Here is a 24,549-nt window from a genome sequence, read left to right on the forward strand (position 1 = left end):
GCTTTAGGGGGAAGGCACCATTTCTCTGAAACTTTCTCTACTGGCAGCAAAGCCACCTGGCACCAACTTCTGCCTGCCCACATCTGAAGGATGTTTTTACAAATAAAAACTATATGTACATTACATACATACACATAAGACATGGTCTGTGATCTGCAACTGATCAACTATAGTTAAAGCCCCAAATAAAAATCCCCAGCTCTGAGATGTGCGGTGGCCCCTCAGTCTAGAGGCTGGTGTGCAAGGTGGAGAACGTGCCTAGATGCCCTCTGGAGCCACGTGCCTCCATGGGGATGCCAGCACCAGCACCCATCACCCATGTAGCCTCTCCGTGTCTTCATTTCCTCACTGGCAAAACTGATGCAAGAATAATGCCAAGTGCAGAGGGCTGTGAGAAGGATTAACTAAGCCAGTGTTTACAAACCACTTGTGCTAAGGGTCCATCATGTTCTAAGTACTCAGCAAGGCCGACCAGTGAACAGTGGCTGTGCACTAACAAGGCCCATTGCAAGAAACCAGGAGAGGCAGGCCCTCCCGCAGGCTGCCCTAAGCCCCAGGTAAGAACTCCATTCTCAGAAAGGAGACACTCCGCTGGAGTCCACCCCTTCCTACCTCTAAGTATTATACTCGCGTACCTCTTACCCAAAAGAAAAGCCTAGCTTTCCAGTTTAGGTCCTAGGTGGGAATGACAGAAATCACCTGGAGATATGCCTGCAACAAGCCTTCCAAAGCACTTGTGTTCTCAGTTGCGGCACCAGAGCCAGTATGTCTCTCAGCACCTCAGGAAGAGCAGGGCCAGGGCTCAGAAGCCTGGATGAGGCCCAGCACAGAGCTCTCTAAACCACTTCACCCCACGCCCAGCTTAACTGCTTCTGTTTGTTTTGATTACTGGTGATCCAAGTAGAATTTTATTTAGAAACACAGTTTTGTTACTAAAAGCACAAAGATTAAAACTCACTGCTTTAGATGGGGGTAGTCCTAAGAGAGGGTCACTGTTACTTAGGCTCTGTGCCATGTATTTATTGTTCGGAATCAGTGTCTCCTTCCTCTCCCTCCCTCATCTCTCTACTGCTTCTGTGTTCCCATAGTTCACTGTCTGACACATCATGACGTTCACTATTTGCTGTGTGCGTTTACATGTTGCTCGACTGCGAGCTGTGACGGCGGTGACTGTCTCATTCATCTCTGTATCCCCAGTGCCGCAACACAGTGCCTGCCATGCAGTTAGTGTTCAGAACCACCGGGTGGACGGATGAATGCAGCAGGCGGTCTTGCTAGGGCTGGGAGAAGCATTCCTTATTAAGCGGACAACTCAGGAGATATTTGTGGAGAGAAATCTGATTACAGTCTGGGATGAGGATGGTGGAAACTGGTGGTCGAAGTCAGGAGCCACTGTGTGAGGCCTGGGGCACAGATGGGGACGAGGAACACTCATCTGCTTGTGCATCCCAAACACACAGGTTCTGCCTTGCTGCCACAGAGCTCATCACTACTCGGTCCTGACTGGAAGGACATTCCTGTAATTAGGTCAAACTCCCTGAGCAGTACTGTCAACTTTTCCTAAGCTAAATTCTGAACCCTCTCGGGAACATTTTTTAATCTAGGGACTATCCCTAGATGTTTAATATTGAAGAGATCGGACCACTAAACCGAGTACAATTCAATAGAAAGCTATGAGTAAAGGCACTGACTGCCAAGGCACTCTTGAGAAGCGGTCAGCACCCTTCCACCCTCTCAGCTGCAGCCACTGTTCAACCTGCCAGGTTAGGCCCGGAGCTGGAAGGGCCACGCAGCCCACAAGCAGCACCACGACTGACTCATCAGAACAGCCCTGAAGGCAGGCAGTCCGTGCTGCTGCCCCGATGCTGTGTGGCTCCAGGCATCCGGGAAATGCACCTGAATCTACGTGATGTGTCCCAGCTTGTCAACAGCTACCACAAAGATAGAACACAATCCACTCAACAGTCACTTGTTCAAAAGACAGGTATTAAGCAGCTACCCCATGTGAGGCACTCAGGCCAGGGCGGGTAGTGCAAAGAGAAGTAGTCCATGGCCCTGCTTCCAGGAGTCTGCCTTGATTGGCATATCTGCCAAGTAAGGAGAACCTCTTCAAAGCAGCAAGAGGAGATGTCCAAACACAACCCTCTCTCCCCACAACATGTCTGAACGGACTGTGTCACCACAGTACCCAAGCAGGGTTATTATAGACTGAAGATCCACAGACTAGTCCTTCACTGAGCTTGGTGCTATTCAGACGCAATGTCTTCCTGGCTGGGTGGGGTAGAGTGACCAGAGAATTCGGCAGGGTGCTGGTCTGCCTGACCCAGGGCCTCAAATAGCCTGGGCTGCTCTCACCCAAGCAGGAGAGCTGAGTCTGCCCTGCCTGCTCAGGGCATGGCCCTCACCCCACAAACCCCACACCAGAAACTCTGTTCTGGAAAATTTGGGAGTTGCCTAAAGTGGGCCCACTCAGTTCCACCCAGGCCAGAGAGCTGAGTCATAGCCCATATATTGCAGAGCATAACCCCAGCCCCACCTGACAGAAAGAGCTGTGAGAACACCTGGAACTTGCTGTATAACCCAGCAACACTCAAGCCAAGAGGCAGGTAGGCAGAGCTGAACACCCCTAAAGCAAAGCCAGAGGCCCTGTTCAGCCAGACAGGGGTAAGCTTGAGCCGAGACCCCAAACAGCCTGAGTGGCGCTGGAGCTGCTGCTTCTGTGCCCAGGCAAAGAAACTAATTCATAGCCCCACTTATCACTGAATACAGCCATCAACCTGCTAGACAGGAGAGTCTTACCAGAGCACACAGAAGCTGCACAGCCCATCCAACAGCCCTACTTACAGTGACACTTGCCCAGAAAGCTGTGGCTTTTCCTATACACAGAGGAAGGCCTGTGGCATCATCTGACCAGAATGTTCAGTGTACACTCTTGCCTGCTTCAGGTCCTCAAATTGCAGAGACGCTAATTCTTAGCCCCACCTACAGCTGAGTATAGTACCCAAGCCTGACCAGAGAACCCAGGTGACCACAAAGCCCATCCTACAGCCTCACCTGGACAGAGAACAAGCTAGTGTTTCCAGCCAGCTGCTCCCAACGAGTGGCACACACCACTATCCCATCTCACAGCTTAAAGCACCAAAATTAAACCTTGTATCAGGCGCCACCTGTCCAAGGACATATGCCCAGAAACCTAAAATGAGCTAATAGTAAAAACTATCTCTACCAAAGAAAACCTGCAAATTCTGGAAGAGAAGACCCCTTACTCAAACTGCACAGACATCAATGTAAGGAATCAAGGATTATAAAAAATCAGGAAAATATGACACTATCAAAAGTAATCAATAAAGTTCAAATAACTGACCCTAAAGAAATAAAGACCTATGAACTGTCGAATAATCCCCCTCAAAAAGTTTAGTGAAATACAAGGAAATAAAAACAACTAAATTACATTAAGAAAATATTAAACAAAATAAGTTAACAAAATGAGAAATGCAACAGAAATAGAAACCATCTAAAAAGATGAAATACACAAAAATACTAGAGCTGAAAAATACAAAAACTGTCTGAGGCATTCAATAGAGAGCTTCAAAAGCAGACTCAACCATGCAGAAAAAAGAATCGATGACCTGGAAAACAGAACATGTGAAATTATCCAGTCAGAGAAAAAAGAATGAAAAAGAGTGAAGAAAGCCTATGGGACACAATGAAAAGAAACAATATTCACATTGTGGGAATTCCAGAAGAGAAAGAGACAGAAGGTATGCTGAAAGCAAAAAAATATATTTTCTTTAAAAAGTTATATGTAAAGCAAAAAAAAAAAAATTCCCAAAACTGGGGCAAAAAGTACATATCCAGATACAAGAAGTCCAAACTATTCCAAACAGGGTGCTATGATTACATTGTCAAAAGTCAAAGACAAAAGATCATTAATAGCAGCAAGAAAAAAGAAGTTACATAAGAGAGAACCCCATAAGATAAGATTATCAGCAGATATTCTCAGCAGATACTTTTCAAGACAGAAAAGATACAGAATGCCTTAAAAACAGAAAAATCCAACAATACAGGAGACTCATTTTAGCCTTAATGACACAGAGAGACTGAGCATGATTGGATAGGAAAAAATTATTTCAAGTAAAGCATAAGCAAATCAAACAAACCAAGGGCACATGTGTGTTCAGTCGCTTCAGTCATGTCTGACTCTTTGCGACTCTGGACTGTTCCCCACCAGGCTCCTCTTTCCATGGGATTCTCCAGGCAAGAATACTGGAGTGGGTTGCCATGCCCTCCTCCAGAGGATCTTCCTGACCCAGGGATGGAAATCACATATGCCTTCATCTCCTGCATTGCAGGCAGATTCTTTACCACTGAACAACCTGGGAAGCCCCAAACCAAGGCTGAAATGAATGTGAAAGTCGCTCAGTCGTGTCTAGCTCTTTGTGACCTCATGGACTGTACAGTCCATGGAATTCTCCAGGCCAGAATACTGGAGTGGGCAGCCTTTCCCTTCTCCACAGGATCTTCCCAACTCAGGGATCAAACCCAGGTCTCCCACACTGCAGGCAGATTCTTTACCAACTGAGACACAAGGGAAGCCCAGGAATACTGGAGTGGGTAGCCTATCCCTTCTTCAGCAGATTTTCCTGACCCAGGAAATCGAACCAGGGTCTCCTGCATTGCATGCAGATTCTTAACCAACTGAGCTATCAGGGAAGCACCGAAACCAAGGTTAACTATAGTTATATCAGACAAAAGACTTTAACCTGAAAACGGCAAAAAAAAAAAAAAAGACAAAGAAGGTCATTATGTAATGATAAAGGAGTCAATACATCAAAAAGATAGTTCAGTTCAGTTCAGTCACTCAGTCGTGTCCAACTCTTTGCAACCCCATGAATCGCAGCACGCCAGGCCTCCCTGTCCATCACAAACTCCCGGAGTTCACTCAGACTCAAGTCCACTGAGTCAGTGATACCATCCAGCCATCTCATCCTCTGTCGTCCCCTTCTCCTCCTGCCCCCAATCCCTCCCAGCAGCAGAGTCTTTTCCAATGAGTCAACTCTTCGCATGAGGTGGCCAAAGTACTGGAGTTTCAGCTTTAGCATCATTCCCTCCAAAGAAATCCCAGGGCTGATCTCCTTCAGAATGGACTGGTTGGATCTCCTTGCAGTCCAAGGGACTCTCAAGAGTCTTCTCCAACACCACAGTTCAAAAGCATCAATTCTTCGGCACTCAGCCTTCTTCACAGTCCAACTCTCACATCCATACATGACCACAGGAAAAACCATAGCCTTGACTAGACGGACCTTTGTTGGCAAAGTAATGTCTCTGCATTTGAATATGCTATCTAGGTTGGTCATAACTTTCCAACTGTAAATATTTATGCATCCAACGTCAGAGCACTTAAATAAAGCAAATACTATAAAAAAGCTAAAAGAAAAATATATGGCAACACAATAACAGTTGGAGACTTTTAACATCTTATTATTAACTTTGAATAGATTATCCAGACAGCAAATCAATAAGAAAACAGTGAATTTGAGCAATACTGTAGTGCGAATGAATCTAACAGACATATATAGAACATTCTATCCTACAAAGTAGACAACATTCTTCTCAAGAACACATATTCTAGGATAAATGACATGTTTGGCCACAAAACAAGTCTTAGCAAATTTAAGAAGACTGAAATCATATCAAGTTGTCTCCTCTGCTCACAATGGTATGAATCTAGAAATCAATAATGAGGGAAAAACTGAAAATTTCACAAAAACATGCAAATTAAGTAACATTCTTCTAAACAACCAATAGAATAAAGAAGAAATTACATGGTAAAAGTATCTTAAAAATGGAAACACAACATACCAAAACATATGGGATGCAGCAAAAGCAGTTCTAAAATAGAAGTTCACAGCAAAATGCCTATTTTAAGAAGTAAGATCCCAAATAAACAACCTAACTCTATGCTTTAAGGAACCAGAAAAAGGACAAACTGAGCCAAAAATTAGCAAAAGGAAGGAAGTAAGACTGGAGCAGAAACAAGTGAAATAACAGGAAAACAATAGAAAACATTAACTAAATCAAGAATTAGTTCTTTGAAAAGACAAACAAAATCAACAAACTTTTAACTAGACCAGTTAGGGAAAAAAGGAGGACCCAACTCAGGAAAATTATAAGTGAAAAAGGAAATACTAAAAATAATACCATAAAAATGCAAGCAATCGTAAGAGGCTAGTATGAACAAATATACAACAGCTAACTGACCAACCTAGAAGAAACAGAAAAATTCTTATAAGCATATAAACTAGGAGCTTGATTCAGGAAGAAATAGAAACTCTGACTAGGCCAATTACTAATAAGGAGATTGAATCAGAAATCAAAACTATCCCAGTGAAGTGAAGTCCAGAACCAGATGGCTTCACTGGTGAATTATACCAGACATTTAAAAAAGGCTTCAGCCAATCCTTCTCAAACTACTCCAAAAAACTAAAGAGGACACTTCTAAATCCATTTTACAAAGCCAGAAAGGACACTACCACATCAATATCCTTCATGAATACAGACACAAAAAGTCTCAATAACATATTAACACATGATCAAGAGGGATTTATACCTGAAAGCATGGTTCAAATACATGAGTTGAAGTGACATTACTACTACTACTACTACTAAGTCGCTTCAGTCGTGTCCAACTCTGTGCGACCCCATGGACTGCAGCCTACCAGGCTCCTCCATCTATGGGCTTTTCTGGGCAACAGTACTGGAGTGGGGTGCCACTGCCTTACTGGAAAGAAAAAAAAAATCATATTATCATCTCAATAAATGAAGAAAAAGCATCTAACAAAATTAAACATACATTCGTGATTAAAAAAAATTAATAAATTAGAAATAGAAACGTACCTCAACATAATAAACGCCATATATGATTACATCACAGCTAACATCACATCAGTGGTGGGAAGCGGAAGATTTGCCTCTAAAAATAGAAACACGAGTAGAAACACGAGGGTTCCCACCTCTACTGCTCCTATGCTCAGCACAGTGCTAGAAGCCCTTGCCAGAGTAACTAGGCAAGACAAAGAAATGCAAGGCCTCAAAAGTGCGGGGGAAAAGGAGTGAGACTATCTGCAGACAACATAATTTTATATCTGGAAAATCCTAAAGATTCCACCAAAAAATATATATATATATATCTAATTAACAAATTCAGTAAAACTTCAGGATACAAAATTAACATGCAAAAATCGTATAGCATTTCTATAAACAATGAATTATCTATAAAAGAAATAATTACAATAGCATCAGAAACAATAAAATATGTAGGAATAAACTTTAAAAATGAGATGAAAGATCTAAAAATCCAAAAATCACAAGACACTGAGGAAAGAAATCAAAGATGACACAAATAAATGGACATGTATCTCATGCCCCTGGATTGCAAAGATTAATACTGTTAAAATGTCAAAACCACCAAAAGCCATCAATTAAGTCAATGTAATCTCTTATCAACATTTTAATGGTATTTTTTTAAGAGAAGTAGAAAAAATAATTCTAAAATTTATATGTAATTAAAATGACTCTAAATACTAAAGCTATCATAAGAAACAAAAACAAAACAGGAGGCACCACACTTTCTGATTCCAAGCTATACTATAAATCTACAGTAATCAAAGCAGTACAGTACTGCATATAAACAGAAAAATAGACTAACTGAACAAAATCAAGAGTCCAAAATAAATCCAACCATATACAGTCAACTAATATTTGACAAGGGAGCCAAGAACACTCAATGGAGAAAATACAGTCTCTTCAATAAAAGGTGCTGGGAAAATTGGATATTCACATATAAATACATGTAGAGACAAAAACAAGACCCATATATATGCTGTCTATAGGAGACCACTTCAGACCCAGAGACACAAAGAGACTGATAGAGGACGATAAAAGATATCTTGTGCAAATGGAAATCAAAAGAAAGTTGGAACAGCAATATTCATAATCAGATAAAACAGGTATTATATAAAGACTATTACAAGAGACAAGGAAAATCACTACATAATGACCAAGGGATCAATCCAAGAAGAAGATATATAATATATATATTATATATAATATATATGTATATATATAATATATATGTATATATGTATAATATATATAATAATATATATGTATGCACCCAACATAGGAGCACCTCAATACAAGGCAAATGCTAACAACCATACAACAGGAAATCAACTCTACCACAATAATAATGGGGTCTTTAACATGCCACTTACACCAATGGACAGATCATCCAAACAGAAAATAAATAGGAAAACATGATGCAGCAGACAAGCTAGACTTAACTGATATTTATAGGACATGCCACCCAAGAGTGACAGAATACACCTTCTTTTCAAGTGTACATGGAACATTCTCCGGGGTGGATCACATCTTGAGTCAAAAATCAAAGCCTTGGTAAATTTAAGAACTCTGAAATCACATCAGTCATCTTTCCCAACCACAATACTATGAGATTAGAAATCAACTACATGCAAAAAATAAAAAAACTATATTAAAAAAAACACAAACAAATGGAGGCTAAATAATACACTACTAAATAACCATGAGATCACTGAAGAAATCAAAGAGGGAATAAAAAAAATACACAGAAACAAATTACAACAAAAACATGATGACCCAGAACCTGTGGGACACAGTAAAAGCAGTTCTAAGAAGCAAGTTTATAGCAATTCAATCTCACCTAAAGAAACAAGAAAAATCTCAAATAAACAGTCAAGCCATACACCTAAACCAAACAGGGAAAGAACCAAAAAAAAAGTTATTAGAAGGAAAGAAATCATAAGATCAGAGCAGAAATAAGTGAAATAGAAATGAAGAAAACAATAGAAAAGATCAATAAAACTAAAACTTTGTTATTTGAGAAGAAAATAAAATTGATAAACCTTTAGCCAGATTCAAAAAGAAAAAAAAAAAGAGGAGAGGATTCGAATAAATAAAATTAGAAACGAAAAAGAAGAAATTACAACTGACATCACAGAAATACAAAGATCATTTAAGAGACTACAACAAAAACTTCCTAGGTGGTCCAGTGGTTAAGAATCCACCTTGCAGTGAAGGGGACACGGGTTCAACCCCTGGTCGGGAAACTAATATCCGTTATGCCGTGGGGCAACTAAGCCCACACACCACAACTAGAGAGCCCGCAAGCCACAACAAAAGATCCTGCATGAAGCAACAAAGATCCTGAGTGCCACAACTAAGACCCAATGCAGCCAAATAAATTAACTACAAAAAAAATGAGACTACTGTATCAACTATATGCAAATAAAATGGACATCCTGGAAGAAATGGACAAATTCTTAGAAAGGTACAACCTTCCAAGACTGAACCAGGGAGGTACAGAAAATATAAACAGACCAATCATAAGTAGTGAAATTGAAACTGTAATTAAAGATCTTCCAACAAAGAAAGTCCAGGGCCAGAGAACTTCACAAGTGAATTCCATCAACATTTAGCAAAGAGCTAACACCTATTCTTCTCAAACTCTTCCCAAAAATTGCAGGGGGAGGAACACTCCCAAACTCATTCTACAAGGCAACCATTACCCTGATATCAAAACCAGACAAATATATCACACACACACACACACAAAATCACAGAATACACTGATGAACATAAATGCAAAAATTCTCAGCAAAATACTAGCAAACAGAATCCAACAATACATTAAAAGGATCATATACCATGATGAACTGGAATTTATCCCAGGGATGCACTGGTTGTTCAATACATGCAAAATTAACCAATGTGACACACCATATTAACAAATTGAAGAATCAAAACCACATGAACATTTCAATAGATGCAGAAAAAGCTTTTGACAAAATTGAATGCCCATTTATGATTAAAAAAAAAAAAATCCAGAAAGTAGGCATAGAGGGAACCTACCTCAACATAATAAAAGCCAATATGACAAACCCACAGCAAACATTCATTCTCGATGGTGAAAAACTGAAAGTACTTCCTCTAAAATTAGGAACAAGATGTCTCACCACTCTTATTCAACATAGTATTGGAAGTCTTAGCCACGGCAACGAGAGAAGAAACAGACATAAAAGGAACACAAATTGGAAAAGTAGTAGTGAAACTATCGCTGTTTGCAGACGACATGATACCACACAAAGAAAATCCTAAAGATGCCGCCGGAAAACTACCAGACCTAATCGATGAATTTGCTGTAGTTCCAAAGGACACTAAATTAATGCACCTTACATTTCCATCCACTAACAACCAACACAAGATTAGAGAAATTAAGGTAACAATCCCATTTGGCATTGCAACAAAAAGAATTAAATGCCTAGAAATAAACCTACCTAAGAATGCAAAAGACCTCAGAAAACTACAAAATGCTAATGAAAGAAATCAAACACATGGACGCAAACATATGGAAAGATATACCATGTTCTTGGACTGAAAGAATTAACATTGTTAAAATGACTATACTACCCATAGCAACCTACAGATTCAATGCGATCCCTATCAAATTACCAATGGCACTTTTCACAGAATTAGAACAAACATTTTTACAATTTGTAGGGAAACACAGAAGACCCCGAACAGCCAGTGCAATCCCCAAACAGCCAGTGCAATCTTGAGAAAGAAAAACAGAGCTAGAGTAACCAGGCTCCCTGACTTCAGACTATACTACAAAGCTACAGTATGGTACTGGCACACACACACGCATGTGCACGCGTGCACACACACACACATACACACACACCCCAGAAACACCAGAAATACAGGCCAATGGAACAGGATAGAAAGCAAAGAGATAAACCCACACAGAGATGGTCAACTAATCTATGATTAAGGAGGCAAGAATATACAATAGAGTAAAGACAATCTCTTCAATAAGTGGTGCTGAAAAAACTGGACAGCTACATGTAAAAGAATAAAAATAGAACGCTATCTAAAATACCACACACAAAAATAAGCTCAAAATGAATTAAAGACCTAAATGTAAGACTGGACACCATAAAATTCTTAGGGAAAAACATAGGAAAAACACTCTTTGACACAAATCATAGCAAGATCTTTTTTGACCCACCTCCTAGGGTAATGAAAATAAAAATAAACAGGACCTAATTAAATTTAAAAGCTTCTACATGACAAAAGAAACGATAAACAAAATAAAAAGTCAACCTTAAGAATGGGAAAAAATATTTGCAAATGAGACAACAAACAAAATAGCTCATGCAGCTAAATATCAAAACAAACAACCCAATCAAAAAATGGGCCCAAGACCTAAAGAGACGTCCAAAGAAGACCTACAGATGACCAACAGGCACGTGAAAAGATGCCCAATATCATTAATTATTAAGAGAAATGCAAATCAAAACTACAATAAGACATTACCTCACACCTGTCAAAATGGCCATCATCACAAAAAACAATAAATGCTGAAGAAAGTGTGAAAAGGGAACCCTCCTGCATTGCTGGTGAGACTGTAAATTGATACAGCCACTATGGAGAACTCTGGAGGGGCATCAGAGAGCCTTGGAGAATGGGCTTCCCCGATAGCTCAGTTGGCAAAGAATCCACGTGCAATGCAGGAAACCTCGGTTCAATTCCTGGGTCAGGAAAATCTGCTGGAGAAGGGATAGGCTACCCACTCCAGTATTCTCGGGCTTCCCTTGTGGTTCAGCTGGTAAAGAATCCACCCGCAATGTGGGAGATCTGGGTTCAATCCCTGGGTTGGGAAAGATTCCCTGGAGAAGGGAAAGGCTACCCACTCCAGTATTCTGGCCTGGAGAATTCTATGGACTGTATAGTCCATGAGGTCGCAAAGAGTTGGACGCGACTGAGTGATTTTCACTCACTATGGAGAACAATATGGAGGTTCCTTTAAAAACTAAAAATAGAACTACCATATAACCCAGCAATCCCACTCCTGGGCACATACCCTGAGAGAACCATAACTCAAAAAGACACATGTACCCCATTGTTCACTGCGGCACTATTTACAATAGCCAGAATATGGAAGCAACATAACTGTTCATCAATAGATGAATGGACACAGAAGATGTGGTACATATAAACAGTGGAAAGTTACTCAGCCATAAAAAGGAACGCAGGACCTCCCTGGTGGTCCAGTGGTCCTGGTGGTCCAGTGCAGGGGACACGGGTTCAATCCCTGGTCCAGGAAGATTTCACATGTGTTTGGGGCAACTAAGCCCATGTGCCACATCTTCCAAGCCCAGTCTCTAGAGCCCAAGAGATGCAAGTACTGAAGCGTGCATGCCTAGAGCCTGTGCTCCGCCACAAGAGAAGCCACCACAATGAGAAGCCCAAGCAACACTATGAAGAGTAGCTCCCTCTCACCTCAACTAGAGAAAGCCCGAGCACAGCAATGAAGAGCCAGTGCAGCCAAAAATAAATAAATCTCAAAGAAGAAGAAACTTAACTGTGTTATTTGTAGAGATGTGGATGGACCTAGAGTGAAGTTAGAGAAAAACAAGTATCATCTATTAATGCATATATGTGGAATCTAAAGGAATGGTACAGATGAACCTACCTGCAGAGACACAAACATAGAGACTGGATATGTGGACCCAGTGTGGGGAGGGGACAGTGGGGGAAATTGGGAGATTAGGATAGACATGTATACACCACCATGCATAAAACAGACAGATAGTGGGAACTTGCTGTACAGCAGAGGGAGCACGGCTTGACGCTCTGAGATGACACAGAAATGGGGAGGAGGGGGAGGAGGGAGGTTCTATACGTACACCTATAGCTGATTCACTTCACTCTACAGCAGAGACCAACACAACATTGTAAAGCAATTATATTCCAGTTTAATAAAAGTGAAACTAGACCCCTATCTTATACCATGCATGCGAAGTCGCTTCAGTCATGCCTGACTCTTTGGGACCCCATGGACTGTATCCTGCCAGGCTCCTCTGTCTATGGGATTCTCCAGGCAAGAATACTGGAGTGTGTTGCCATTTCCTTCTCCAGGGGATTTTTCCAACCCAGGAATCAAACTGCTTTATGTCTCCTGCATTGGCAGGCGGGTTCTTTACCATTAGCCACCTTGGAAGCCCCATCTTACACCATACACAAAATTAACTCAAAATGGATTAAAGACCTAAAAGTAAGACCTGAAACCATGAAACTCCTAGAAAAAAACATAGGGGGAAAGCTCCTTGACACAGAACATGGACCCATAGGTCACAATTTTTTAGATATGACACCTAAAACACAAGGAATAAAATCAAAAATAAATAAGTGGGACTATGGACTATATCATTAGAAAAGACCCTGATGCTGGGAAAGACTGAAGGCAGGAGGTAAAGGGAATGACAGAGGATAAGATGATTGGATGGCATCACTGACTCACTGGACATGAGTTTGAGCAAGCTTCAGGAGCTGGTGAAGGTCAGTGAAGTCTGGCGTGCTGCAGTCCACGGGATAGCAGAGTCGGACACGACTGAGCAACTAAATAACATGGACTACATCAAACTGAAAGGCTCTGCACAGCAAAAGAAACCATCCACAAAATGAAAAGACAACTACAAATGGGAAAAAATATTTGTGAACCATACATCTAATTAAGGGGTTAATATCCAAAATACACAAACATCTACAATTCCATAACACAAAAACCAATAATCCAACTTTTTAAAAAGGGTAAAAGACCTGAACAGACAATTTTGAAAATCCAATATATGAACAGTCAACAGGCACATGAAAAAAACGCACATCATTAGTCAACAGAGAAACACAAATCAAAACCACACTGAGACAGGTAACACCTCCTGCCTGTTAGAATGGCCATTAAAAAAAAAGAAAGAAATGGTTGATGAAGAGCTGAGACAAAAAGGGAGTCCTTGCACACTGTAAACTTTACAACCACTGTGAAAAACAGTATAGAGAATACTAAAAAAATTAAAAACAGAATTACTATATGATCCAGCAATTTCACCTCAAGGAATATATGCAAAGGAAATGAAAACACTAATTCAAAATTATATCTACACCACTATGTCCATAGCAGCATTATTTACAACAAAAAGACATGGAAACATCAACAGCTGAATGGATGAAGAGGTTGTAATACACGCGCACACGCGCACACACACACACACACCATGGAGTATCATTCAGCCATTAAAAAAATGAAGAAATCCTGCCATTTCCAACAACATGGATGGACCTTGAAGCATTTTGCTAAGTGAAATAATTCAGACAAAGACACATACTATATCATCTCCCTTTAGAGGAAAAAACAAAACACCACTCATAAAAGAGATCAGATCTGTGGCTACCAGAGGTGGGAGAAGATGATGACAGTCAGAAGGTATAAAATTCCAGTTATAAGAAAGATAAGTATGAAGGATGTAATATACAACATGATGACCACAGTTAACATAGTCACACAGAATAAATGAAAATTATTAAGAGACTAAATCCTAAGAGTTCCCATCACAATGAGAAAAACATTTTTGCTGCCTCTTTTTATTGTACCTGTATAACATGATAGATGCTAATTAACATTACTACAGTAATCATTTCACAATGCATGGAAGTTGAACCACTATGTTATATAACTTAAACTTATACAGTGTGTGTTGAGTCACTCAGTCATGTCCAGCTCCTTGCGATCCCATGGACTGTAGTCCATCAGGCTCCGGGTTGCCATTTCCTACTCCAAAACTTATATTGTGGGGTATGTCAATTATATCTCAGTAAAACTGAGGGAAAAAAAGAATGTGATAAATATAAATATATAATATTCACACACATAAATACAAGAGTCAACAGTTTAAAATTTAGATAATTTATGATGTTACAGTGTACAGGAATTTGAAAACCCTGATCTAAAGCAATGTTTTCCAAATTACATTCTACAGACATTAAGCTGCGAGATAATTTACAGGAAAAAAAAAATAGGGTTTGGTAGCCAAGAAGGTGTGAGAAATGCTGTTAACTTCCCAGGTGACTCAGTAAAGAATCTACCTGCCAAGGCAGGAGACCCAGGGTTCTATCCTGGGTTGGGAAGATCCCCCGAGGAGGAAATGGCAACCCACTCCAGTATTTCTGCCTGGAAAATTCCATGGACAGAGGAGCCTGGGGGCTCCAGCCCATGGTGTCACAAAGAGTTGATGTAACTGAGAACACACAATAAATAGCCTCCTCTTGGAAAATCCAAAATGTGTAGTAAAATTTATACAAAAAGCTCCAAGAAGCAAAGAGCCACCTATTTAACTTTGCTTAACCTAATGCTTATGAAATAGGGCATTCATTCTTAAAGCTCTGTATCAATATAATATCTATTAACCTGAGGGACAGCATAGTGTGATGTCATAGGTTCAAATCATGTCGGGTTAAGTGCGTGGCCTTTGGAACAATACTGGCTGCACTTGAATCCTAATTAGCTCTCCCACTTATTAGCTATTAGTTTCTTCATCTGTAAAACGGATAATAAAAATACATACCTACATGCAAAGTATACAACTGGCCAAAAAGTTCATTCAGGTTTTCCCATAAGAGGTTAAGGAACATCCTGACCAAAATTTTTGGCCAACTCAAAATTTATAGCAGCACTAGTAATATAAGCACTATATAATGTCGACTGACATCCAAAGAATCAGTGTTCTACAGTGTGAGAAATACTGGTAGACAATCAAGTCCTTTCAGGGCTCTTGTCTCTCCATGGGAAGACTACCAACTAGTTAGAGACAGGGGTATATAATTATGACACCATATGTAAAGTGACACAGTATGTAACAGAGTTTTGCCAAGAGAAAGCACTGGTCATAGCAAACACCCTTTTTCAACAACACAAGAGACAACTCTACACCTGGACATCACCAGATGGTCAATATTGAAATCAGACTGATTATATTCTTGACAGCCAAAGATGGAGAAGCTCTATATAGTCAGCAAAAACAAGACCAGGAGCCGACTGAGGCTCAGATCATGAACTCCTTATTGCTAAATTCAGACTTAAATTGAAGGAAGTAGGGAAAACCACTGGACCATTCAGGTATGACCTAAATCAAATCCCTTACAATTATACAGTGGAAGTGACAAATAGATTCAAGGGATTAGATCTGATAGATAGAGTACCTAAAGAAATATGGACAGAGGTTCCTAACATTATACAAGAGGTAGTAATGGACGGAGGAGCCTGCTGGGCTGCAGTCCATGGGGTCGCAAAGAGTCGGACACGACTGAGCGACTTCACTTTCACTTTTCACTTTCATGCATTGGACAGGGAAATGGCAATCCACTCCAGTGTTCTTGCCTGGAGAATCCCAGGGAAGGGGGAGCCTGGTGGGCTGCCGTCTCTGGGGTCACACAGAGTCGGACACGACTGAAGCGACTTAGCAGCAGCAAGCAGCGATCAAAAGCACCCCCAAGAAGAAGAAATGCAAAAAGGCAAAATGGTTTTCTGAGGAGGTCTTACAAATAGCTGAGAAAAGAAGAGAAGCAAAAGGAAAAGGAAAAGAAAAGATATATCCATCTGAATGCAGAGTTCCAAAGAATAACAAAGAGAGATAAGAAAGCCTTCCTCAGCAATCAGTGTAAAGAAATAGAGGGAAACAACAGAATGGGAAAGACTAGAGATCTTTTCAAGAAAACTAAGAGATACCAAGGGAACATTTCTGGAGAAGGCAATGGCACCCCACTCCAGTACTCTTGCCTGGAAAATCCCATGGATGGAGGAGCCTGGTGGGCTGCAGTCCATGGGGTCGCTAAGAGTCAGACACGACTGAGTGACTTCACTTTCATGTATTGGAGAAGGAAATGGCAACCCACTCCAGTGTTCTTGCCTGGAGAATCCCAGGGACGGAGGAGCCTGGTGGGCTGCCATCTGTGGGGTCACACAGAGTCGGACACGACTGAAGCGACTTAGCAGCAGCAGCAGCAGCAAGGGAACATTTCATGCAAAGATAGGCACAATAAAGGACATAAATGGTATGAACCTAACAGAAGCAGAAGATATTGAGAAGAGGTGGCAAGAATATACAGAAGAATGATACAAAAAAGATCTTCAAGACCCAGATAATCACAATGGTGTGATCAGTCGCCTAAAGCCAGACATCTTGGAATGAGAAGTCAAGTGGGCCTTAGAAAGCATCACTACAACAAAGCTAGTGGAGGTGATGGAATTCTAGTTATTTCAAATCCTGAAAGATGATGCTGTGAAAGTGCTGCACTCAATATGCCAGAAAATTCTGAAAATTCAGCAGTGGCTACAGGACTGGAAAAGGTCAGTTTTCATTCCAATCCCAAGGAAAGGCAATGCCAAAGAATGTTCAGACTACCGCACAAATGCTAGCAAAGAAATGCTCCAAATTCTCCAAGCAAGGCTTCAAACAGGACATGAACCAAGAACTTCTAGATATTCAAGCTGGATTTAGAAAAGGCAGAGGAACCAGAGATCAAATTGCCAACATCCATTGGATCAGAGAAAAAGCAACAGAGTTCCAGAAAAACATCTACTTCTGCTTTATTGACTATGCCAAAGCCTTTGACTGTGTGGATCACAGTAAACTGTGGAACATTCTTCAGGAGATGGGAATACCAGACCACCTTACCAGCCTCCTGAGAAATCTGTATGCAGGTCAAGAAGCAACAGTTAGAACCAGACATGGAACAATGGACTGGTTCCAAATTGGGAAAGGAGTAAGTCAAGGCTGTATACTGTCCCACTGCTTATTTAATTTATATGCAAGTACATCACGCAAAACGCTGGACTGGATGAAGCACAAGCTGGAATCAAGATTGCAGGGAGAAATATCAATAACCTCAGACATGCAAATGACACCATGCTTATAGCAGAAAGCAAAGAACTAAAGAGCCTCTTGATTAAAGTGAAAGAGGAGAGTGAAAAAGCTGGCTTAAAACTCATCATTCAAAAAATGAAGATCATGGCATCCGGTCCCAATACTTCCTGGCAAATAGATGAGGAAACAATGGAAACAGTGAGAGACTTTATTTTCTTGGGCTCCAAAATCACTGCAGAGGGTGACTGCAGCCATGAAATTAAGATACTTGCTCCTTGAAAGAAAAACTATGACAAACCTAGACAGCATTTTAAAAAGCAGAGACTTTACTTTGCTGACAAAGGTCTGTATAATCAAAGCTATGGTTTTTCCAGCAGTCATGCATGGATGTGAGATTTGGACCATAAAAAAAGCTGAGCAAAGAATTGATGTTTTTGAACTGTGTGGTGTTGCAGGAGACTCTTGAGAGTCCCTTGACTCCAAGGAGATCAAACCAGTCAATCCTAAAGGAAATCAGTCCTGATTATTCTGACTGAACACTGGAAGGACTGAATATTGAAAGGACTGATGCTGAAGCGGAAGCTCCAATACTTTGGCCACCTGATGTGAAGAACTAACTCACTGGAAAAGACTCTGATGCTGGGAAAAATTGAAGGCAGGAGGAGAAGGGGACGACAGAGGCTGAGATGGTTGGAAGGCATCACCAACTCGATAAGACATGAGTTTGAGCAGGCTTCGGGTGCTGGTGATGGACAGGGAGGCCTGGAGTGCTGCAGTCCGTGGGGTCGCAAAGAGTCAGACACGACTGAGCGACTAAACTGATACTGATGCAAAGTGTTGAACAAGGAGCAAATGAGGACTCTGGAACCAGAGGCGGAGAAGGAGTAGTATCTCTAATGATGGTGGTGGTTTCAGGAGAGAATCCATAGCCAAATCGACAGAAATCCTCAAATGCACATGGATGTCACATGTCACCAAGCAGAGAAGTGGAGAACGATAGCAACAAACACTGGGCCTGACTGGGAAGCAGTAAGCAGCCTGATCTACTGGAGTACAGCTTAGTTGAAGACGGTGGATGCACTGGAAATGAGATTGACATTAGATTTTTAGCAGTTCTGTAAGGAAAGTTATGACCAACCTAGATAGCATATTCAAATGCAGAGGCATTACTTTGCCAACAAAGGTCCGTCTAGTCAAGGCTATGGTTTTTCCAGTGGTCATGTATGGATGTGAGAGTTGGACTGTGAAGAAAGCTGAGTGCTGAAGAATTGATGCTTTTGAACTGTGGTGTTGGAGAAGACTCTTGAGAGTCCCTTGGACTGCAAGGAGATCCAACCAGTCCATTCTGAAGGAGATCAGCCCTGGGTGTTCTTTGGAAGGAATGATGCTAAAGCTGAAACTCCAGTACTTTGGCCACCTCATGTGAAGAGTTGACTCACTGGAAAAGACTCTGATGCTGGAAGGGACTGGGGGCAGGAGGAGAAGGGGACGACAGAGGATGAGATGGCGGGATAGCATCACTGACTCAATGGACATGAGTCTGAGTGAACTCCAGGAGTTTGTGATGGACAGGGAGGCCTGGCATGCTGCTATTCATGAGGTCGCAAAGAGTCGGACACAACTGAGCGACTGATCTGATCTGATCTGATTCCAAGGACTTTGAGATTTCTGCCACAGGGACTGAGGTGCACAAATGTTAAAAACAACCAATCAACCAGCGAAGATCAGAAGATCAATGTGGGAAGTGACCTGAAGAGGAAAAGACTAGATGCAAGGATATGTAATAATTCAGGTAAGCAGAGAAGGAAGGAGCAGTCAGACTGGAGGGGAAAACAGGTTTAGAGGTACTTCAAACACAGCAAAATACTGAATGTGACATTCAGAGAAAGAAGGGAGGAAGGGAATCCTGGAAGGGGATTGTGGGTTATCAAGTAGGTTTATGTCATGTTCATATCTCTCCTGATCTTGATCTCAGGAGGCAGGGCTGGAAACAGATGTGGGAGACATGAATCTGGGGGGTCACTAGTTAGGGGGGTGGTTGGGCTCACCTTACAAGAGCATCAAAAGGAGGGAAGGTGGAGGGACTTCCCTGGTGGCCCAGCGGTTAAGAATCTTCCTTGCAGTGCAAGAGAGACGGCGTCAATCCCTGGCCGGGGAACTAAGACCCCACATGCGGCAGAGTCACGTGCCACAAACTACCAGCAGTGCGCCACCACCAGTGTCTATGCATCGCAATGAAAGATCCTGAGATTTGCAACTAAGAACCTGACACAGCTTAATTATAAAACAGGCAAGAAAAATGAAGGAAGGAAAGCGGCTTGTCCTGTGTCAACTGAAAAAAACGCACAGCCTAAAAGTTCAGAGTTGTTTTATTTGGCAGACAAAACTGAGGACTTAAGCCCAAGACACATATGCTTGCGTGCTAAGTCACTGCAGTCTTTGCAACCCTATGGACTGTAGTCCACCAGTTTCCTCTGTCCATGGGATTCTCCAAGCAGGAATACTAGAGTGAGTTACCATGCCCTCCTCCAGGGGACCTTCCCCACCCAGGGATAGAACCCAAGATTCCTGCATAGGCAGGAGGGTTCCTTACTACTAGCGCCACCTGGGAAGTCCAAGACACAGCCTCTCAAACAGTTCTGAGGGACTGTTCCAAAGAGGTAAAAGGGGGAGCCAGGATATGTGAGAATTTTGGCAACAAAGATCAGGTAGTCAGAACATCAAAAGATTACTGTTAGATACCTCAAATTAAGAAAGTTAGCACTTTTCTACGTATAGGAAGATGCAAGAGGATGGGCTTACTAGAATCACCCCTTTGACGTGCACCTCAGCTCTCTGGGGCCAGTGTCCTGTATTTTCTCATCCTGAGTCTCCTCAGGGCGCACTGCTGGGAGTGGCTGCAGTGTGATAGTTTAAAGGCCACAGGATCTTTTGTTTACTAATATGGCAGGCAACGTTTTTTCATCAACACCTAATAAGATGCAGGGGCTTTATTTCTCCTATCCCCAAAAGGAGGTCAGCACTCGGACTCTGGGAAAGTTGGCATGTAACATCTTGAGGCAACATTCCATCCAAAGCCCGTGCGCCCCAGTGACCTTCCTCCTCTGCCCACTTGATGACCAAAGTCTGGGATTTCGATCAGGTGGAGGCGATTCCCTTGCTCCTCTTCCACACAGGCCAGGGGACTGCCAAGCTCCACCCACACCCATGAAACCCTACAACTGAAATGGCTACTTGGATACAGCCCAAGATAGAAAACAGCATGGAGCTTCCTTAAAAACCTAAACTTAGAACTCCCAGGTGACTCAGCAATCTCTCCACTGGGCAAATACCAGGGAAAGTTCAATTCAGTCCAGCAGCTCAGTCGTGTCCGACTCTTTGCAACCCCAGGGAACTGCAGCACACCAGGCTTCCCTGTCCATCACCAACTCCCAGAGCTTGCTCAAATTCATGTCCACTGTTTTTTAATTAATTTATTGTTTTAAGTGAAGGATATCGCTTCACAAAATTTTGTTGTTTTCTGTCAAACCTCAATATTAATCAGCCATAGGTATACATATATATATAAATATATCCCCGCCCATCCTCCTCCCCATCCCACCCCTCTAGGTTGATAGAGCCCCTATTTGAGTTTCCTGAGCCATCGAGTTGGTGATGCCATCCAACAATATCATCCTCTGTCATCCCCTTCCCTCCTGCCTTCAATCTTTCCCAGCATCAGGGTCTTTTCTATGGAGTCAGTTCTTTGCATCAGGTGGCCAAAGTATTGGAGCTTCAGCACCAGTTCTTCCAGTGAATATTCAGGGCTGGTTTTCTTTAGGATTGACTGATTTGATCTCCTTGGAGTCCAAGGGACTCTCAAGAGTCTCCTTCAACAGCACACAGTTCAAAAACATCAATTCTTTGCTCAACTTTTTTATGGTCCAACTCTCACATCCATGCATGACTGCTGGAAAAACCATAGCTTTGATTATACAGACCTTTGTCAGCTGTCTAGGTTTGTCATAGCTTTTCTTCCAAGGAGCAAGTATCTTAATTTCATGGCTGCAGTCACCCTCTGCAGTGATTTTGGAGCCCAAGAAAATAAAGTCTCTCACTGTTTCCATTGTTTCCTCATCTATTTGCCAGGAAGTATTGGGACCGGATGCCATGATCTTCATTTTTTGAATGATGAGTTTTAAGCCAGCTTTTTCACTCTCCTCTTTCACTTTAATCAAGAGGCTCTTTAGTTCTTTGCTTTCTGCTATAAGCATGGTGTCATTTGCATGTCTGAGGTTATTGATATTTCTCCCTGCAATCTTGATTCCAGCTTGTGCTTCATCCAGTCCAGCATTTTGCGTGATGTACTTGCATATAAATTAAATAAGCAGTGGGACAGTATACAGCCTTGACTTACTCCTTTCCCAATTTGGAACCAGTCCATTGTTCCATGTCTGGTTCTAACTGTTGCTTCTTGACCTGCATACAGATTTCTCAGGAGGCTGGTAAAGTGGTCTGGTATTCCCATCTCCTGAAGAATGTTCCACAGTTTACTGTGATCCACACAGTCAAAGGCTTTGGCATAGTCAATAAAGCAGAAGTAGATGTTTTTCTGGAACTCTGTTGCTTTTTCTCTGATCCAATGGATGTTGGCAATTTGATCTCTGGTTCCTCTGCCTTTTCTAAATCCAGTTTGAACTTCTGCAAGTTCTTGGTTCACGTCCTGTTTGAAGCCTTGCTTGGAGAATTTGGAGCATTTCTTTGCTAGCGTTTGAGATGAGTGCAATTGTGCGGTAGTCTGAACATTCTTTGGCATTGCCTTTCCTTGGGATTGGAATGAAAACTGACCTTTTCCAGTCCTGTGGCCACTGCTGAGTTTTCCAAATTTTCTGGCATATTGAGTGTAGCACTTTCACAGCATCGTCTTTTAGGGAATTCCATCATCTCCACTAGTTCTGTTTGTAGTGATGCTTCCTAAGGCCCATTTGACTTCACCAAAGAAAACCATAATTCAAAAAGACACATGCACCTCAATGTTCATAGCAGCACTATTTACAATAACCAGGACATGGAGGCAACCTAAATGTCCATTACCAAAGGAGTGGATTAAAAAGATATAGTACATATACACAGTTGAATATTACTCAGCCATAAAATGGAAGAGGCAATGGCAACCCACTTCAGTATTCTTGCCTGGAGAATTCCATGGACAGAGGAGCCTGGCAGGCTACAGTTCATAGGGTCACACAGAGTCAGACATGACTGAAATGACTTAGCACGCATGCAAGCAGCCATAAAAAGGAACAAACCTGGGTCATTTGTAGAGACGTGGACGAATCCAGAGAGTGTCATACAGAGTGAAGTCAGAAAGAGAAAAACAAGTATCATATACTAACGCATCCATGTGGAAATCTAGAAATATTGTATAGATCAGTGGTCCCCAACTTTTTTGGCACCAGGGGCGGGTTTCGTGGAAGACAGTTTTTCCATGGATTGGAGGTGGGTGTGGTTTTCAGATGATTCAAGCACTTTACAGTTTCTGTGCACTTTATTACATCAGTTTCACCTCAGATCATCAGGCATCAGATCCTAGGGGTTAAGGACCCCTACTAAGAATAAAATAGACAACTGATGGGAACATGCTGTATAGCACAGGGAACTCTACTTAATAGACTGTGGTGTCCTAGATGGGAGGGAAACCCAAAAGGGAAAGAATATAGAAATACACATGGCTGACTCACTTTGCTCTGCAGTGTTTCTGCCACAGCGTTGTGAAGCAACTATACTGCAATAAAAAAAAACATGCTCAAAACCCTCATCCTACCCCTTTCACACCCTCACTGCATCCTTGGCTTAACTGCACCCCTGAACTTTACTCAGGAGCAAGGAAGAGGTTCAAGATGGGTTAAGGTTCAACAGTGTCGGGGGTGGGGGTGGGGGGCCTTTTTTTCCTTTTTGCCATGCCTATGTCAAAATGGCTGCATCAAAATCAGTACAAGGAATCATCCGACCTGGAGCTATGATTCTATCCTCGCCTGGACCAGCTGAAATCTCCAGGTAGGATGAGCTCATCTGATTAGCTGCCTTTCCTCTCTGGCAGCTGAAAACTGTCCCAAATATACATCATCAAGTCCCTCGCTGCAGGAAGGCCACATTCTCTTCCTGCCAACTTTCCACTTTGAGGCTAATCACCCCAGCCAAGAATAGACATCTGTGGCAGTGTGACGCTGAAAGACCACAGGGTCGTGAGCTTGTAATTTTGCCGGCCGGCTCCTAGCACCCAGGCATCTCCTGGCCAACTGCTGGAGACACAAGAGCATCACCGTGTGCTGGGAACAGGCCCAGACCAGTGCCCAGCACTGCACCATCCTGCTCCTCTCAGGCTGCACCTGCCATCTGCTCTGATCCGCCCCCTTTCCCCACAGCAGGAAAGGGTTCCTTGGTCCAAACACTTCCTCCCTAACAAACTCCATTTAGAACCTGAAGCCTTGCACTCCACAATTTAATAAAAGCCGAAAAGGCAACAATTCGGGAAGAGGTTACACAATATCAGTTCCACCAGGAAGCCTGAATGGTCCTTCTCTGGGAGATGATCTTAATAGGATGGATGGCAGGCGGAGCCGGAGAGGAGAAGGAGCAAGAGCAAGGATGTGGTCAGGGCGGGCAGCACCCCAACAAAACGTTTCTGCCCAAAAAGCTGACCTTGGGCGTCCCAGCCATGTGCCACGTGTTGCAATATATTGGCTCATTACCTCATTTAATCCTCAGA

The 24,549-nt window shown here is 42.1% G+C and overlaps 1 protein-coding gene across 6 annotated transcripts in view; it reads right to left on the reverse strand.

Moving 5' to 3' along the window:
* Positions 1–24,549, reverse strand: part of LOC147361195 (uncharacterized) — a 77,020-nt gene that overhangs the window by 45,041 nt on the left and 7,430 nt on the right. The window lies entirely within an intron of this gene.

Source organism: Bos grunniens, chromosome 13, assembly GCF_055505025.1.
Source record: "Bos grunniens cultivar Pamir isolate PY7600 chromosome 13, Bosgru_T2T1.0, whole genome shotgun sequence".
Taxonomy (NCBI): Eukaryota; Metazoa; Chordata; class Mammalia; order Artiodactyla; family Bovidae; genus Bos; species Bos grunniens.